This window comes from Capra hircus, chromosome 10 (assembly GCF_001704415.2).
Source record: "Capra hircus breed San Clemente chromosome 10, ASM170441v1, whole genome shotgun sequence".
NCBI lineage: Eukaryota > Metazoa > Chordata > Mammalia > Artiodactyla > Bovidae > Capra > Capra hircus.
In genome coordinates, this window is record NC_030817.1 from 18,244,886 (window position 1) to 18,262,939 (window position 18,054).

Here is an 18,054-nt window from a genome sequence, read left to right on the forward strand (position 1 = left end):
TTAAAATTACTTTTTCTCCTTTTATTTTACATTAGGCATTATATTAATTTTTCAAAACCAAAGATAGATAAGTTACCTACTTGCATTACATTTCAGATTTATGCTTTCAAAATGAAAAACTTTTGTTTTAGTGGAGTTTCAGAATGGAACCTGTATTTAGTGGAAGGCTATGTGCCCTTTCCAGGGTGAGAGAGGAGGTCCATGTTGGTTTTCATTATTGATGTCTGTTCTTCTCTTTGCTTTTCTTCTTTCTCCCTTCCTTTTCTGTTTTCCTTTCCCCTTATGATCTACTTGATATATAGATAAGAATATGGTGCTGTATATGTAAATAATAAAGCATATAATAAAATTAATACCTGTGAACCCACCACCCAACTTAAGAGAAAGAACATTACCAGTGCCGTTGATATATTTCTCTTTGATTTCCGTCTACCTGTCTTTCTACCAGGGATGAAATCATTCAGGATTTTGTTTTGGATATATTTATTTATCATTCCCTTCCTTTTAATTTTACCACATTTGTATATATTTCACAGATTTTTCATTTAGTTTTATTTAACTCTCAAAATGGAACCATGCTGTATGTATATTCTTGTTTGCTTTGGCTAATCAACATTATGTTTTTAAAGATTCATTCATATAGATATATGTAATTGTGGTTAATTTTCTCAGATGTGTGTATGAATTGTATGACTGTTACCACAGTGTATCTCTTCTTCTCAAGACAGACATTTTTTCCCCCCATTTTGTTGGTATTACAGATCTGTTACTACTTATGTTTTCAGGTACAAGTATTTCTCTACAACAGTGAATTTTAAGCATTTTTGATGGTGATCAACCCCTGCCTACCTCCACCCACTATTCAGTTCAGTTGCTCAGTCGTGTCCGATTCTTTGCGACCCCATGAACCGCAGCATGCCAGGCTTCCCTGTCCGTCACTGACTCCCGGAGTTCACCCAAACTCATGTCCATCGAGTCAGTGATGCCATCCAGCCATCTTATCCTCTGTCGTCCCCTTCTCCTCCTGCCCTCAATCTTTACCAGCGTCAGGGTCTTTTCAAATGAGTCAACTCTTTGCATCAGGTGTTTCAGCTTCAACATCAGTCCTTCCAATAAACACCCAGGACTGATTTCCTTTAGGATGGACTGGTTGGATCTCCTTGCTGTCCAAGGGACTCTCAAGAGTCTTCTCCAACACCATAGTTCAAAAGCATCAATTCTTTGGCCCTTAGCTTTCTTTATAGTCCAACTCTCACATCCATACATGACTACTGGAAAAACCATAGCCTTGAGTAGACAGACCTTTGTTGACAAAGTAATGTCGCTTCTTTTTAATATGCTATCTAGGCTGGTTATAACTTTCCTTCCAAGGAGTAAGCGTCTTTTAATTTCATGGCTTCAGTCACCATCTGCAGTGATTTTGGAGCCCCCCAAAATAAAGTCTGCCACTGTTTCTACTATTTCCCCATCTATTTGCCATGAAGTGATCCACCCACTATTACACAGACAGAAAAATGAGAATCAGTATTCACCCATATTACATGTGATGCATTCTTGTTTTTCTCTTTTCTCTCTGTGCTGGCTGTACCCTAGATGACTTCACAGTTCAGGGTCTTTAACTTGGTTTCCTTTGGAGAACAGGTGTGTTGATCTGGCTTTCCTTTACTTATAGAGTGTTTCAGGGATAGCATTTCATGAAGTGAGAGTGCAGCTGGCTAAGCAGGAGGACTGTTCCACACCTGGAAACATCTGGCTCTTGAGCTCTATAAAGTTTCAGCTAGCACTAAATTTGGATTTAGCCCTTAAGTACCTGCTACTCCTTGATAAAATGAATTCCTTAGGAATGCCTTAACTAAATATTTTGAGTTATCCCAGTGTTACACCGTTCTCTGAGGATGCAAGGAGCCGGGTTGCTTCTGGCTTTCTATTCTTGATATTTACTGTGATGTCAGACTTGGCTTCCCCTATTGCTTATCTTAACCATAAACTGTATATTCTTTAAGGCTCAGATCTTAGTAGTTGATTCTTCAGTTTTCTCGTGGCTTGCTAGTACATATTCAGAAAATTCAGGTATTTCCTCTTTCTTAAAGTCTTCATTCTGTTTGCAGACTCAATAGCTAGAATGTTTTTTGCTGAAGAGGAAAAGAGTTGATTTACATGGGAATTTATTTATTTGACTTTAATCTTAAGTAATTATAAAGTTAAGCAGAGAACTACATGTTTTAACTCTGATTCAGTGTTTATAGTTATTTAGAATTATTAGAATTGTAACTTACAGAGCTATGCTTTGAATCTCAGAGGGAGAATATTTGTACTTGGTACTGTTCTTGATGACTCTTAACAGGAATAACCAAGTTACTGTTGTGTGTGTATATATATATATATAGTTTTAGCTAGCACTAAAACTGTGTGTATATATATAGTTTTAAATCTTGTTTTTATGACTGTAGGACTCAAAAATAATAAATAGGCATTGTATTCATTCCAGTCTAGAAGTTGTGTATGGTTTGCATTGTTGTTTTTTGTAGCAAAATATATGTAACATAAAATTTACTGTTTTAACCATTTTTAAGTATACAGCTCAGTGGCATTCAGTATATTCACATGATTGTGCAACCATCCCCACCATCCATCTCCAGAACTTTAACTTTCCAAAATGAAGCTGTGTACCTATTCAAGGTTAACTTTCTGTGCTGCTCTCCCCACAGCCCATAGCAACCTCCATTCTGCTCTCTGTCTCTAGGAATATGACTACTCTGAGTATCTACTGGCCACCTGGGTTGTTTCCATGTTTTGGCTGTTGTGACTAATGCTACTATGAACATTGGTGTGCAGATATCTGTATGAGTCCTGCTTTCAGTTCCTTTAGGTATACACTCAGTAATGGAATTGCTGGATCGCATGGTAATTCAGTGTTTTTTTGGGGGAGGGGGGGAATGGACATACATTTTACTGGTTTTCTTTTGCATCTGTATTATAGATATATTTTTAATAAATAATTACAGGTCTGTTTCTATAATTTTGCAGTGGCTGGCTGCATAGGGTTCCAGACTATGGATATATCCTAGTTTATTTGTAGATGTTTCTATCGTTAACAGTTCTTGCTGTAAGAAACACTATTATGGTTCACTTATTCATCAGATATTTACTGAACACCTGCATATGCTTGGCATGTGTAATGGCTCTTTTGTACAGACATATTTGCACACATCCATTTTCTTAGGATAAACTTTTTAGAAGTGAGACTGTTGGGTCAAAGGATGGGCATATTTTGAAATGTGATTATTTTCCTGAAAGTTTTTATACTTATAAACTATTTAAAAATATAGTCCCAAATAATGAATAGGAATGTTAGATTCCCCATGCTTTATGAAACACTGGGTATTATCGATCTTTTTAGTATTTGTTAATCTGAATGATAGTAATTTGCATCTCTTTGGTCACTACTAGTGAAGCTGAACATCTTATGCTTACAGTTTTGTTTCTTCTTTTGTCAGTTGTGTATTCATGTATTTCTGCTCCTATCTTTTTCTTACTAACTTGTTACTTATTAACTTTTTCTTATTAACTTATATACTAAGCATATTAAATATTTTAAATATAGTTTTATATTATAGGTACTTCCCCCAATTTGTCATTTTTGTCTCTTATTTTTCCTTCATAATCTCTTTTGCAGTGTAGCTGCTTTACTTTTTATAGCCAGTTTTATTAGTCCTTTACAGTTTCTGTTTGGTTTCTTTTTTCTGGTGGTCGTGGCCCACCCTGATTTAATGGTCTGTGTGTGTGTGTGTGTAAAGGAGTGATTTATAGAAAAACTTTCTTAGAAATGGAAACCTTTGCATGAACTGATCTGTTTTGAATTAAATCTGACATTGGAAGTAGTTTGGGAAAATGAAATGTAAACAGCAGGTGAAGAATAAAAAGTTTAACTTTTTTTTTTTTTAATGAAAATCTTCGTAAAGATTGATGAAAACGTTTCCAAACCAATACTTACTCGCCATAGAAAACAAGTACATATTGAACCTGATTTACTTTTTATTGATCTCTTAAGGATTCGGGAGATGTTTACTTGTTAATTTAGATATGTAGGCTATAGTAGGTTGGAGAAATGGTACATTAACTCCAGGAGATGTTCCACAGTTTTTTACTTGTTCTCAAAATTTCTTTCATTATGTGTCATTAGTTGGTGTTTTTCTTTGTCTTTGTAACTGCTTTTCCCTATATCTCATTCCTTGAAACCTTTGATTACTTTTAATCCTGATCTTTTCTGTATCTTATTGCTGTATCTGGTTCCCGATTCTTTTTAACCTTTTCAATACCTTTATTCTTTTGTTTCTATTCTTGATTTCAACGTGAGCTTTATAAGGATTGAAAGAACTTAATCATACCATGTAGTCTTTAATTTTTATATACAGATTCTTTCCAGCATTGTGTACATTTTAAGCTCCAAGTGCACAACTCTTTTGGACATTTGAGTTTGCTAACTACCTGGATGTTAGTGGAGGATGTATATGTAGAGCAAGTATTACAGTCATTTGATCTGGAATATAATAATTAAGAGTGAAAATATAATAATGGAGAGTGGAAAAGCTGGCTTAAAACTCAGCATTCACAAAACTAAATCATGGCATCCGGTCCCATCACTTCATGGCAAATGGAAGGGGAAAAAGTAGAATCGGTGACAGATTTTTCTCTTCTTGGGCTCCAAAATCACTGTGGATGGTGACTGCAGCCATGAAATGGAAGATGCTTGCTTCTTGGAGGAAAAGCAGTGACAAACCTAGACAGCATATTAAAAAGCAACGACCTCACTTTGCTGACAAAGGTCTGTATAGTCAAAGGTATGGCTTTTCCAGTAGTCATGTATGGATATGAGAGCTGGACCATAAAAAAGCCTGAGTGCTGAAGAATTGATGCTTTCAAATTGGCGCTAAAGAAGACTCTTGAGAGTCCCTTGGACTGCAAGGAGATCAAACCAGTCAGTCCTAAAGGAAATCAACCCTGAATATTCATTGGAAGGACTTAGACTATAGCTGAAGCTCTGATGGGAAGAGCCAGCTCATGGGAAAAGACCCTGATGCTGGGAAATATTGAAGGCCAAAGGAGAAGAGAGCGAAAGAGGATGAGATGGTTAGATAGCATCATCAACTCAATGGACATGAACTTGAGCAAGCTCCTGGTTATAGTGGAGGACAGGGATGTCTAGTTGCTGCAGTCCATGAGGTCACAAAGAGTTGAACACAACTTGGCCACTGAACAACAAACAATAATGATATAAAATCATACTTATAATGATTTGATGAAAGTTGAACCTTATGGGCTTAATCGTAAACCTGGCTTGTGACCTTGATCAAACCCTTTAAAGTGGTATAGTTTTCATTTTGCAAATTTAGATGGCTTCTTATTTTAGCTTTCTTTGCCTTAGAGTTTTGCTTGCATAGCAAATGCAAGAGCCAAAAAGTTAAGAGTTCGAGGACTTTAGGGAACATCTGCTGTCTAATTTGTTCTCGCTACAGATATTTGCCTGGCACTGTCTTGGTTTTGAGGATACAGTGAAGTCCCTGGGTTCATGGAGTTTATAATCTTTTATGAAACGAAGGTTATAAAGAACTCTGTGATCTAATTTAAAGAGTCCTCATTTCATTTTGGTAGGTTTTAATATGCTTAAAAGAAAAAGGATTTGGTCCCTTATATGCCAGATAGGACATGAGGAACTTGTAAAGCAGGAGGAAGAAACCCTAAAAGAGTGAGCAAGGACAGTGCCTCTCAAATTTTTCTGTATGTATGAATCACATGAGGGTCTTTTTAAATTGCAGATTCTGAACCAATAGGTCCAACGTCAGACCTGGGATTTTGCATTTCTGACAAACTTCTGGATGCTGCTTGTGGTACCAGTCTATGAACCACAGTTTGAGTAGCAAGGAATTAGTATTTCATTAAGAAAAAAGAAGAATAGCCTGTTAACCTTTTTGAGAGGAGGGATTTGGGGCCATGCAGCGTAGGCTTGAAGTTCTGAGCAACACATCACTCAGAACTTGACTTTGGTGAAATGGAATTATAAGAGCTATTAATTTCATATATAAAGAGGGAGTATTGAGGAGGTAGTCAACATCTGTTTGTTTTGGATGGCATCTAGAACTAAGGCTGGATGGTCTTAAAGGGTCTAAAACCTTTGAAAAGATACTAGGAGGTGAAAGACATGAGGATCTTCAGGTATGATAAAAATAGCTATCTAGTCAAAATTTATGAGTAAAGTATTAACTAGGAGGACTTAGTTTGTAATTGGGAAGATTTTCTCTCCTCTTTTACTTATTCTAACTGGGATAGTGATTCTAGTTTTTTTAAAAAAGTAAATGCTGGTTGTTGTTTTTTAATATGCATATGTATTTTTTCCTGTAGGCACATTCTGTGTGGAAAGTATGTCAAATTTCTGAATAAAGCTTAAGTGTGCTTAGGTTGCCCTTTTCTGATCTGTTCCTCTAGTATTAGCTCCTTGGAACATAAATAACGTAGGAGTTCATTTATCTTCATAGAGTTAGCAGAAGACTCTTAATCTTGGAGGTGGTGTAAAATGCCCAGTGGATATCAAACATTTACCCATAGGAAAAAATTTGGCAAGCCAAATCTTTGAACCAGCAGCCTTATATTTAGTTCTGTGAATTCACAATGCTAGTGTTTCCAATTATGTTTTTTACATTTCCTCCCCATTCTTTTACTATTTTAGAAGTAATATATATTCATATATCCTCTTTAATAAACACCTAATTTGTTACAGACTGAAGATGTTGGGAAATTACTGCTAACACCCGTAATTTATTATGGCTTCTGTCATATAATATTGTAATATTGGTTTCCTTTGAAAATAGGTATAATGTGGTTATTGTTTGTTATATAGGCAGAAAGATGTGAAATGTAATCATGGATTACATTGAGATAAATCTCAATGTTCCTTTAATTGTATTGGTTCATTATGATCAAATGAACTACATGTAATGTGTTTTTACTAGTTACGCACCCAGTCGATTTCTGGCATATTTAAAAAGCATTTGCTGCACCTATTGTTATTTTGGTATTTAGTTCTTTTTTAACATAATTGTTAAAACTGAAAGTAAAACATCAAAAGTATTATAGTCTGTTCTAGAATCAGGCTAAGGAAAAAATGAAGTAAAACATATTGTATGCTAAAAATATATTATGCAACTTACATCTGAAATTGTTTTGTTAGAGCATCTGTTGAAAATGAATTTCAACTTTCCTTATTCTGTAGGTTTTTTATAATGTAATTATCTGAACGTGGATGTCCATATAAAATAAGTTGCCAATGTCTTCCAGTTTTTAACTCAGTTTAACTTTAGAACCATACACTGCTGCTGCTGCTGCTGCTAAGTCGCTTCAGTCGTGTCCGACTCTGTGCGACCCCATAGACAGCAGCCCACCAGGCTCCCCCGTCCCTGGGATTCTCCAGGCAAGAACACTGGAGTGGGTTGCCATTTCCTTCTCCAGTGCATGAAAGTGAAAAGTGAAAGTGAATTCGCTCAGTCATGTCTGACTCTTTGTGACCCCACGGACTGCAGCCTACCAGGCTCCTCCATCCATGGGATTTTCCAGGCAAGAGTACTGAAGTAGGTTGCCATTGCCTTCTCCGTTAGAACCATATAAGCCTTTCCTATATATTCTGAAAACTCAATGTAGTAATACCTGGAAATGTAATTGAAATATAAAATAAATGAAAAAGTAATGTAAATGTAAAGTAAGTGAGAAAGAAATTACAGATAAGCTTAACATTGAAATAATTAAATTTAAAAGAATAAAAGGACATGTCTTGTTAATTTATACTACTGCACTGGTGTGTGGGGCTTTTGAGGGCAGGGACTGTGTTATATGTGTTCGTGTTTAGCACACATAGTAAAGGACTCTTTAGTGTTTTTTTTTTGTTTCGTTTGTTTTTTTAAGAGTCATTAGAGCAAATGTTCCTAGTTCTGGTAAAATCTGTTTTGTTTTTTCTTTATTTAGTTGAAGAAAAATATAGAAGAGTAGTCTGGGGTCATGCAGCCTGTTTTTTTTTTTTTTCATATCAATCCTGCTTAGTAGTTTTGTGATGTTGAAAGTAACTTCTTTATACCTTAGTTTTTCTAGTTATAAAATTATAATATTAATAGTCCATTTCATAAGCATTGTTATTGGGATTAAGTGAGATAATTCATGGAAAATGTTTTGAAGAGTTTTTGGTAAATAAGTACTTTCAAGAATATTTTTTAAAAAAAGAATATTAATTGCTGCTAGTCTTTTTATTCAGGAACACGACTATTGGCATTGTTGATGGTGAATTTATTTTGCTTTTCAAAACAGGCATACATATCCAGGTTCCAATATCATAGGTTTAGGTGATTAATATATACACTTAAAATTAGTTTAGAATAAAAAAATCTTAAGAATTTTTACTTTCAAGCTACTTTAATTCCTATGTGGAAAAAAGAGAGAATTCATTCATTTAATAAGTCATTTTTTCTTTATAAACTATTTGATACCTGTTCTTTACAAGACATTGTACTATGTGCTAGAAATGTAAAATGGAGCAAACTTGATATGTCCTTCTATTGTCTAGAGGCTGGTAGAGAAAGGTACCACTGAGCGTAAATTGGTGTTGAAATAATTCCTTTTGTGCCAGATCATTTTATTAAGCCAAACTTTTGGGTGGATTGACTCTTTGCCTTTAATATCTTATCTGTTTATCATAACTCAGTGGTAGCTGTATCATTCCTGTTTTGCAAATATGGAAATTGAGGATCACAGAGGTAATTTCTTACACAACTACAAAACTCAGTCCAAAATCCTGCTTATTTAAAAACTCATTCATTCTGCTATTCTACCTCCTATATATTTGTCATAGGTGCAAAACATCTATTTGAAGACTTAATTCATTAAATTGTATCTGAAGTTTATGTGTTGATTTCCCTGTTACATTGGGAGTTTTTTTAGGGCAGAGATTAGTCTAAAATATTTCTAGGGCTCCTCAGCCACTGGTAGAGTACTTGTCACATATTAGGTATATAATATTAGTTGAGTAATGAATGAATATTTAGAATGTTAGAAGTAAAAGGAATTTGATTCATGTAAATAATACTAGACAGTAGAACTTCTAAAAATTTTAGATCATTTATGTAGGGTTATAACTTTTGATTTTGACTCTTTAGGGTATTTAAAACACAACTAGTACTGTCTATCACATCATCTTATAAAAGAAACCATTTTAACACCAAAATAGTAGGAAGGACGGTTTCATAGTAAGCACAGTTTGGTAACTTTAAACCCATATTTTAGTCATGGCTGGCACCTGTTCAAGAAATGCAATCTTCTCCTTTTAGAGTTGATGTATCTTAGAGAAGTATCTTAAGTTCTTACAGCAAGGCAGGATGATCATTGAACTTAAAATCCAGGTCTTCTGACTCTCAGCCCCAAATTTTGATCCCGTCCCCTCAATCTTCATCACATGATGAGATTCAGTTCAGTTCAGTCACTCAGTCGTGTCTGACTCTTTGCGACCCCATGGACTGCAGCGCGCCAGGCTTCCCTGTTAATCACCAACTCCCGGAGCTTGCTCAAACTCACGTCCATTAAGTCAGTGATGCCATCGAACCATCTCAACCTCTGATGCCATTGAACCATTTCATCCTCTGTCACCCCCTTCTCCTCCTGCCTTCAACCTTTCCCAGGATCAGGTCTTTTCCAATGAATCAGTTCTTTGCATCAGGTGGCCAAAGTATTGGATCTTCAGCTTCTACATCAGTCCTTCCAATGGATATTCAGGACTGGCACAGACAATTTGTGCCTTCACTAAAATCCTGTAATTGTTAAGAAGCAGAGCTGGATTAAATCTGTATTACCCAAATCCATTTTAGTGAAACCTGTGGATTCACTTCTGTGTAATCTTACCCTCCTCTAACAGCCCCTATTCAGTTGTAGAGATGGAATTATAAGTGATTTTAAAAAGACATCTATATTTAGCATTTACTTTCTTTGAAAATTTCAGATTTGGGGCTAAAGCAACTTCTTCCAAGGAAGAAGGCCAGTGCAGCTGCTGTTAAAACCCGAGATCTTGATCCGCATCCATAGATTGGAATATTGGTGGGCCAGCAATCCTCAGACACCTCACTCAGGACAGGTAAGTGAAAGAGAGAATCAGGATAAGGAAAGTAGGATGAATGCTAATAGTTTTCCTTCCTGTTTCTTATTAGATGCAAGCAGTTGACTGCCTTTAAGAATTTAACCCTTTAAGCTGATTAAAAACAAAGCATTTGGAATCTTATTTGGTTGGGGCAAAAGATTTTCTTGCTTGTAAAATATGTGTCAAATGTTAACTGTGGTGAAATTTAGGATAATTAAAGTTTTTTTCTTTCTTGTTTTATACATTTTCCAGATTGTATTTATGAACTTGTATTATTTATTTATTGTTGTGTAACAAAACACTCAAGACTTAGTGGTTTTAGACCTATCAGTCATTTATTTTGCTTGTGTATCTGTAATTTGGATAAGGCTCGCTTGGTGGAGACAGCTTGTCTGTTAACAAGTGGAATGAGGTGGGGTTGCTGGAGAAAAGGGGGTAGCTCATTCCCCTGAGCTGTAATCATTTGAAGGCTTGCTCACTCTTGTGTCTGGTGGTTGATGCCAGGCCGTTGGTAGGGGCCTGGGCTGTGGGCCAGAACACCTATATATGACCTGTTTTTTACTTCTTGGTTTCCTCGCAGCATGTTGGCTGGGTTCCAAGAGAGAGCATCCCAAAAGAGCAAGGTGAAGTTGTATGGCATATTTGACTTAGTTTTTGGAAGTCACATACTGTTACTTTGCTCTCTTCTATTGGTTGAGGTAGTCATGAAGGTCTCCCCAGGTTCAGAGGAGTAGCTGGACATCGAACCCTACCACTTGAAGGGAAGAGTATCAACAGAAGATTATAAGAACATATGGCATGGAATCTGCCATTGTAGCCATTTTTGAACTATGTGATTTGCCATGATTTGCATTACTTTTAAGATAAAGAATATAAACATGGGTGTAATAAATGAAAAAGGTGAATATTTGTAGGAAATGATGGTGTATGAGTCCAATAAGAATTTTGTGTGCTCTTATTTACTGAAATATACTGAAAATAAGATGCCTAAACAGGAAGAAGTAAAATCAATTTTGAGTTTTATTTCATATCAACAAAGCATGCTGCTATAATCAAAAGTAGAGACAAAACTTTATAAACAAGATGAAAAATAAGATTTGTAGTTAGGTTTTTTTGTTTCTAGAAAATGCTAATCATTTCTGTTCAAAGTCTGTGTGGGTGTTTTTTTTTCTTGTTTATTTTAATAATTTGAGAATTATTTGGGAAGGTGGTTTCTAATATAGTAGATGTGAAATGTTTAACAAAAGTATTTAGAATTTGTGGCAGGGAAGTGATTGTCATAGCATAGAATTGACCATATTAATCTTTTTTCTTTTTTTGGTTGCATGTAGCATATGGGATCTTAGTTCCTTGACCAAGGCTTGAACCCTTGCCCTTTTCATTGAAAATATGGAGACTTAACCACTGGACTGCCACAGAAGTCCCCATATTAATCATTCTTTAAGTGTACAGTTCAGTGGTACTAAATATGTTCACACTATTTTGCCACCAATCTCCTAAATCTTGCAGAACTCTAAATCTTGCAAAATTGAAATTCTACCCAATAAACACCTCCGTATTCCCCTCTCCCTTTAGCCCCTGGCAACCAACATTCTATATTCTGTGTATAAATTTGATCACTCTAGGTACCTCATGTAAATGGAATTGTATACTCTTTATACTATTGTTGACTGGCTTATTTCACTTAGCATGGTGTCCTTGAGGATCGTACATGCTGTAGCATGTATCAGTTTCTTTCATTTTAAGGCTGAATAACATTCCATTGTTTGTGTATAGTACATTTTATTTATCCATTCATCCTTTGTTGGACCCTTGGATTGCTTTAGGCTATTGTGAATAATGCTGTTATGAGTATTGGTATACAAATCTCTCTTTGTGCCCATGCTTTCAGTTCTTCTGTGTGTATACCCAAAAGTGGAATTGTGGTACTTTGTTTAAATTTTGAGGAGCTGCCATACTGCTTCCATAGCTGCTGCACCATTTTACATTTTCACTAACAATACAGAAAGGTTCCAATTTCTCCACATCCTCACCAACTCTTGTTTGTTTTTTAGTAATGGCCTTTCTGAAGCCATCTGAGCATCTTTTCACGTGCTTGTTGGCTTTTATACAAATAGAGTTTCTTTGGAGAATATCTGTTCAAGTCCTTCACCTTTTTTCTAATCAGATTGTTTGGTTTTTTGTTTTTGTTGAATTGTTGAAGCTCTAGATTTGCATTCTCACTATCACTGTCTTGCATTTAGGTCTTAGTGGTGTCTTTCAACTATCGGATAGGCCCCCAACCAGCCTTTTTTCTTCCAACTTTCTTTCCTGGTCTGTTACAAAGTTACTTTGCATAGATACCTGCATTACTTTTTACATTACAGTAGATGCTTACCTCATTTTACTGTGCTCTGCAGATACTGCATTTTTTACAAATTTAAAGTTTGTGGCAACCCTGCATGGAACAAGTCTGTTTACGCCATTTTTCCAACAGCATTTCCTCACCTCATGTCTCTGTGTCACATTCTGGTAATTCTCACACTATTTTAGACATTTTCATTTTCATTATATTTGTTATGGTGTTCTGTGATCAGTGATCTTTGGTGTTATTGTTGCAAAAGATTATGACTCTGAAGGCTCAGATGGTGATGAACATTATTCCTAAATTAAGGTATGTACATTGTTTTCTTAGACATAATGCTCTAAATATTTAGACTACAGTGAAAGCATAACTTGGCCCCAATCATTTAAGTGCTGTGTTGTGCTTAGTCGCTCAGTCATGTCCGACTCTTTGCGACCCCATGGACTGTAGCCCACTAGGCTCCTCTGTCCATGGGGATTTTCCAGGCAAGAATACTGGAGTGGGTTGCCATGCACTCCTCCAGGGGATCTTCCCAGCCCAGGGATGGAACTCAGGTCTCCTACCTTGCAGGAGGATTCTTTACCATCTGAGCCACCAGGAAGTACAGCAGTGTATAAGTTTAAGGTATACAGCGTAATGATTTGACTCTTATACATCATGAAGTGATTATCACAGTAAATTTGTTGTTGTTCAATCACTAAGTCATATCCGACTCTTTTCCATCCCATGAACTGCAGCACACCAGGCTTCCCTGCCCTTCACTATCTCATAGAGTTGCTCAAACTTATTTCCATTAAGTCAGTGATGCCATCTGACCATTTCATCCTCTGTCTTCCCCTTCTCTTCTCAGTGGATGGTGGCTCAGACGGTAAAGCGTCTGCCTACAATGTGGGAGACCCGGGTTCGATCCCTGGGTCGGAAAGATCTCCTGGAGAAGGAAATGGCAACCCACTTCAGTATTCTTGCCTGGAAAATCCCATGAACAGAGGAACCTGGTAGGCTACAGTCCATGGGGTCACAAAGAGTTGGACATGACTGAGCGACTTCACTTTCTTTCTTCTCTCAGTGAAACTTATCTGTCATCTCATAGTATAACAAGGAAAAGCTGCAGTCCTCCAGGCTCCTCTGTCCATGGGGATTTTCCAGGCAAGAATACTGGAGTGGGTTGCTATGCCCTCCTCCAGGGGATCTTCCCAGCCCAGGGATCAAACCCAGGCCTCCTGCATTGCAGGTGGATTCTTTACCAACTGAACCACCAGGGAAGCCCATAGTAAAATTAAAAGGAAAAAATTTTTCCTTGTGACGAGAACTCTTAGGATTTACTCTCTTAACTTTCATTTATGACATACAGCAGTATTCATTATATTTATCATGTTGTACATTATATCCCTAGTACATACGTATAACTGGAAGTTTGTACCTTTTGATTGCCTTCATGTAATTCTCCCCTTCTCCACTCTCCTCCCTCTGGTAACCACAAATTTTATCTTTTTTTCTGTGTTTTGTTTTTGATATGTAGTTTACCTACAGTCTCCAAAATTCAGTTTTAGAATATCTTCATTTCCATCCCCCTCACCCCCCGCCAAATTCCTTGTATGCATTTGCAATTAATTCTTGTACCTATGTCCAGCCTCAGGTAGTCAGTAATATACTTTGCATTTAAAAAATTTGCTTTTTCTGGAGATTTCACATAGTTGGAATCATACAATATGTGATCTCGTGTCTGGCCTTTTTCACTTGGCTTAATTTTTTTTTTAAACATTTTTTTGGATGTGGACCATTTTTAAAGTCTTTATTGAATTTGTTACAGTTTTGTTTTTGTTGTTTATGTTCTGGTTTTTTGGCTGTGGTGAGGTATATGGACTTTAGCTCCTTAATCAGGGATCGAGCTCATACCCCTTGCGTTGGAGGATGAAGTCTTAAGCACTGGACTGCCAGGGATGTCCCTAGCTTAATGTTTTTGAGGTTCATATTGTAGCGTGTATCAAGCAGCATTGTTCCTTTTTATTATTGAATAGTATTCCATTGTATGGCAGAACCACATTAAAAAAATTCATTCATTGGTTGATAGACTTTTGGATTGTTTCTCCTTTTTGACTGTTATTATATTTGTGTTACTATATTTATCATCTCATGCTTTAAACCTTTTCTACTTATGTGATTAATATGTGACTATAGTATTATCCAGATATGTATAAATGCACACACATTGAAGGATACGCTAAAAATATTTTAGTAATGGGGTACAGAATCAAAAAAATTTGGAGGTCACTGTTCTAGTCCAGAACAGTCAGAAAACAAAGTAACCAGAATTATCCTAAGTCATAGGTCTGATTTACCACTCATAATTATACCCTACTGCTTGTGAAATAAATTTCTAAATGTGGTGTTTAAGGAGCCCTACCTTATGGGCCTAAACTCTTAACTGTTTTCTAGCTACCACTTCAGTTTTATAGCTCACTGCTTCCTTTTAGATTATTTTCACCAAATTCCTCGTAGTTCCTTCAATAGATTCTGCCTTTGAGCTTTAGCCAGCTATTCCCTTTGCCTAGAATGCTGTTTCCTGCCCACCTTAGCCTCTTGGGAGTACTATGATAAATTATTTAAACTCCAGATAAATTGCCTCTTTGAATTGCTCCGTGGCTCACCCAAGCCAGTTAAACCACTTCATCTTCTGGGATACCTCTGTAGGTAGTATCTACCTTTATTATAGCAACTCTCAAACTAAATTGCAATTATGTATTAATATATCTGCATCCTTCACTGGACTGCTATGTCCTTGAGGACAAGGAATAGGCCTGTTCATCCAATATGTGTTGAATAAATGAATAAGTAGTAGCCTCATGGGGGAGTCCCTTGCATGATCCTGAGAGAAAGTACCTTGTTAAATTCTGTGCTAGGGTACCTCACTTGCCTCATCCTAGTTTAGACCCTGTGGTGGTGGTTTAGTCACAACGTTGTGTCTGACTTTTGTGACTTCCATGGACTATAGCCTGCCCCCCCAGGCTCCTCTCTTCATGGGATTTCCCAGGCAAGAAAACTAGAGTGGGTTGTCATTTCCTTCTCCCGGGGATCTCTTCCTGACCAAGGATCAAACCCAGGTCTCCTGAATTGCAGGCAGATTCTTTACCATCTAAGTCACCAGGGAAGACCTGTTAAGTAGGTTAGGTTAAATTTTTTCTTTTTAAAAATGTGTATTTGGGTACTTTCTTCCACCCCCTTGATACAATTGTCCTAAATCCAGAGACTATCAAGATTTGGATAATTACTTGTTAGATGCAGAATTTTTTTCTCTCTCTTTTTTTGGTGGCCCCCTGAGGCTTGTGGAATCTTAGTTCCCTGACCAGGGGTTGAACCTATGCCATGCTGTGTCAGTGCCAAATCCTAACCACTGGACTGCCAGGGAATTCCCAGAATTTTCTAATTTTATCATCTTTGGAATCTTTTAGAAATCCAGCTTGCCCCAAATTTTCTAAATTAAGGCTTGTCTTTTTCAAAAAAGAAAAAAAAAGTAATGCCACACTATCTAGTGGAGATGCAGAGTTTCACGTTTTCAAAGGGGTCATTAATTTAGTTGGAAAGGATAGTAGCAGTTGTTAATGAAAAGGTTTCAGGACAATCAAGGTGATATGTTGAGACTTCTGTCATAAGTACTGTTTATTTCTTCAAAAGGCCTTCAGATAGTTTGATCTCAGGTACAGAGAAAGAAGGCTCTTCTTGATACTGAATCATTTTAGGAATTAGAGACTTTCATTAGTAAGCAGAGTGAATGATATCAGAATTCCTATGTAGAGCAGGACCAACTGTGGTTTGGAGAAGCTGAAAAAGAACTTTTTCTCAGTGGTTGTGCCAATGGTGAAATGATAACAATACCAACTGCTGTTTACCAGATGCTATGTTAAACCATGTATATATTTTCTCCTTTAATCTGGATGAGATAGATGGTTTTACAGTTGAGGAGGCTGAAGCCTAGACTGATAAAATGACTTTGAAAGGCAGAAGTAAAGTCGTTCAGTCGTGTTCAACTCTTTGCGACCCCATGGATTATAGCCTATCAGGCTCCTCCATCCATGGGATTTTCCAGGCAAGAGTGCTGGAGTGGATTGCCATTTCCTTCTCCAGGGGATCTTCCCGACCCAGGAATCGAACCCGGGTCTTCCGCGTTGCAGGCAGATTCTTTACCGTCTGAGCCACCAGGGAAGCCAGAAGGAGAATTTAAATCCAGGATTAATTCCAAAGAGTGGATGCTCTTTCCACTGCACATAGTACTGATTTCTGTGTCTTTCACTTGTAGTGAACTATCTTATTTTTTAGGCCAAAAGATAGACGTTAAATTGGATTCTGGGAAGGTAGAGTGGAAAGTTGATTTTATAATCACCTTCTATTTTTATTTTATAGTATGGCATTGTTGTATATACTTAAGAAATTTGAGGGCCAGCCCACTCCAGTATTCTTGCCTGGAGAATCCCATGGATGGAGGAGCCTGGTGGGCTGCAGTCCATGGGGTCACAAAGAGTCGGACACGACTGAGCGACTTTACTTTCACTTTGGGCTTCCCGTGTAGCTGTCGGTAAAGGATCTGCCTGCAGTACGGGAGACCCGGGTTCGATCCCTGGGTTGGGAAGATCCCCTGGAGAAGGAAATGGCTACCCACTCCAGTATCCTTGCCTGGAAAATCTCATGGACTGAGGAGGCTGGTGGGCTGCAGTCCATGGGGTTGCAAAGAGTTGGGCACTACTGAGCTACTAACACTTACTTACAGTAACTGATAGCATTACAGCTGTTTGTTTGAAGTTGAATGTGGTTATTATAATTTTAAGTTAATCCTATTTTAAAAAAACAGTTTTAATTGTTTTATCCTTACAAGTTATAGCTAAATTCCTTTGTGTTCTATTTGCCTGTCTTTGGGGGAACTAAATTTTAATATTTCTTTTAAAAGAAACTTTTATAAGAAAAGGATTAAGGAAGTGTCTCTTTCCATGTTACATGTTTCTTCGTTTTAAAAAAAATATAAAGGGTAGTTGATTTACAATACTGTGTTAGTATAGGCAAAGTGATTCAGTTATATACATATATATGTATTTTTTCAAATTATCTTCTGTTATAGGTTATTACAAGATACTGAATATAGTTTCCTGTGATATACAGTAAATGCTTATTTCTTCATTTTTTTGCATGCAAAAAATTATTTGTCATTCTGTAGATTTTGATTCATAAACTAAACTAAAACACAGAAGCTGAAAGTTTTGATGTAGCTCAAAGTTCTCTCATACATTTTGTTTGAAAGCTCTTTTAATAATTGAAGTTCAGTTCAACAAATTTGTACTAATCAGTTCATTGAAGATGTTGAGGTAGGTAAGAAATGGGAGCCAAAACTTCATGGTCTTAAAGAATTTTAAATGTATTAGAAGAGATCTATTAGGTTATTTATAATAACCATAAAAAAGAAATTATGTGTAAATAACCATAAAAAAGAAATTATGTAGATGCCAAACTTCAGTGTGCAACTTATAGTAGTTCTTGAGTTTATAGGTGAGAAATATTC

At 36.6% G+C, this 18,054-nt stretch overlaps 1 protein-coding gene across 8 annotated transcripts in view; it reads left to right on the forward strand.

The window, feature by feature from the left end:
* Positions 1–18,054, forward strand: part of NUMB (NUMB, endocytic adaptor protein) — a 169,417-nt gene that overhangs the window by 35,669 nt on the left and 115,694 nt on the right. For all 8 annotated transcript variants that reach the window (XM_018053999.1, XM_018054004.1, XM_018054001.1 and 5 more), the window contains exon 2: positions 10,031–10,162. The gene's annotated coding sequence lies outside the window, so the exon portion shown is untranslated. The remainder of the gene's footprint in view (positions 1–10,030; positions 10,163–18,054) is intronic.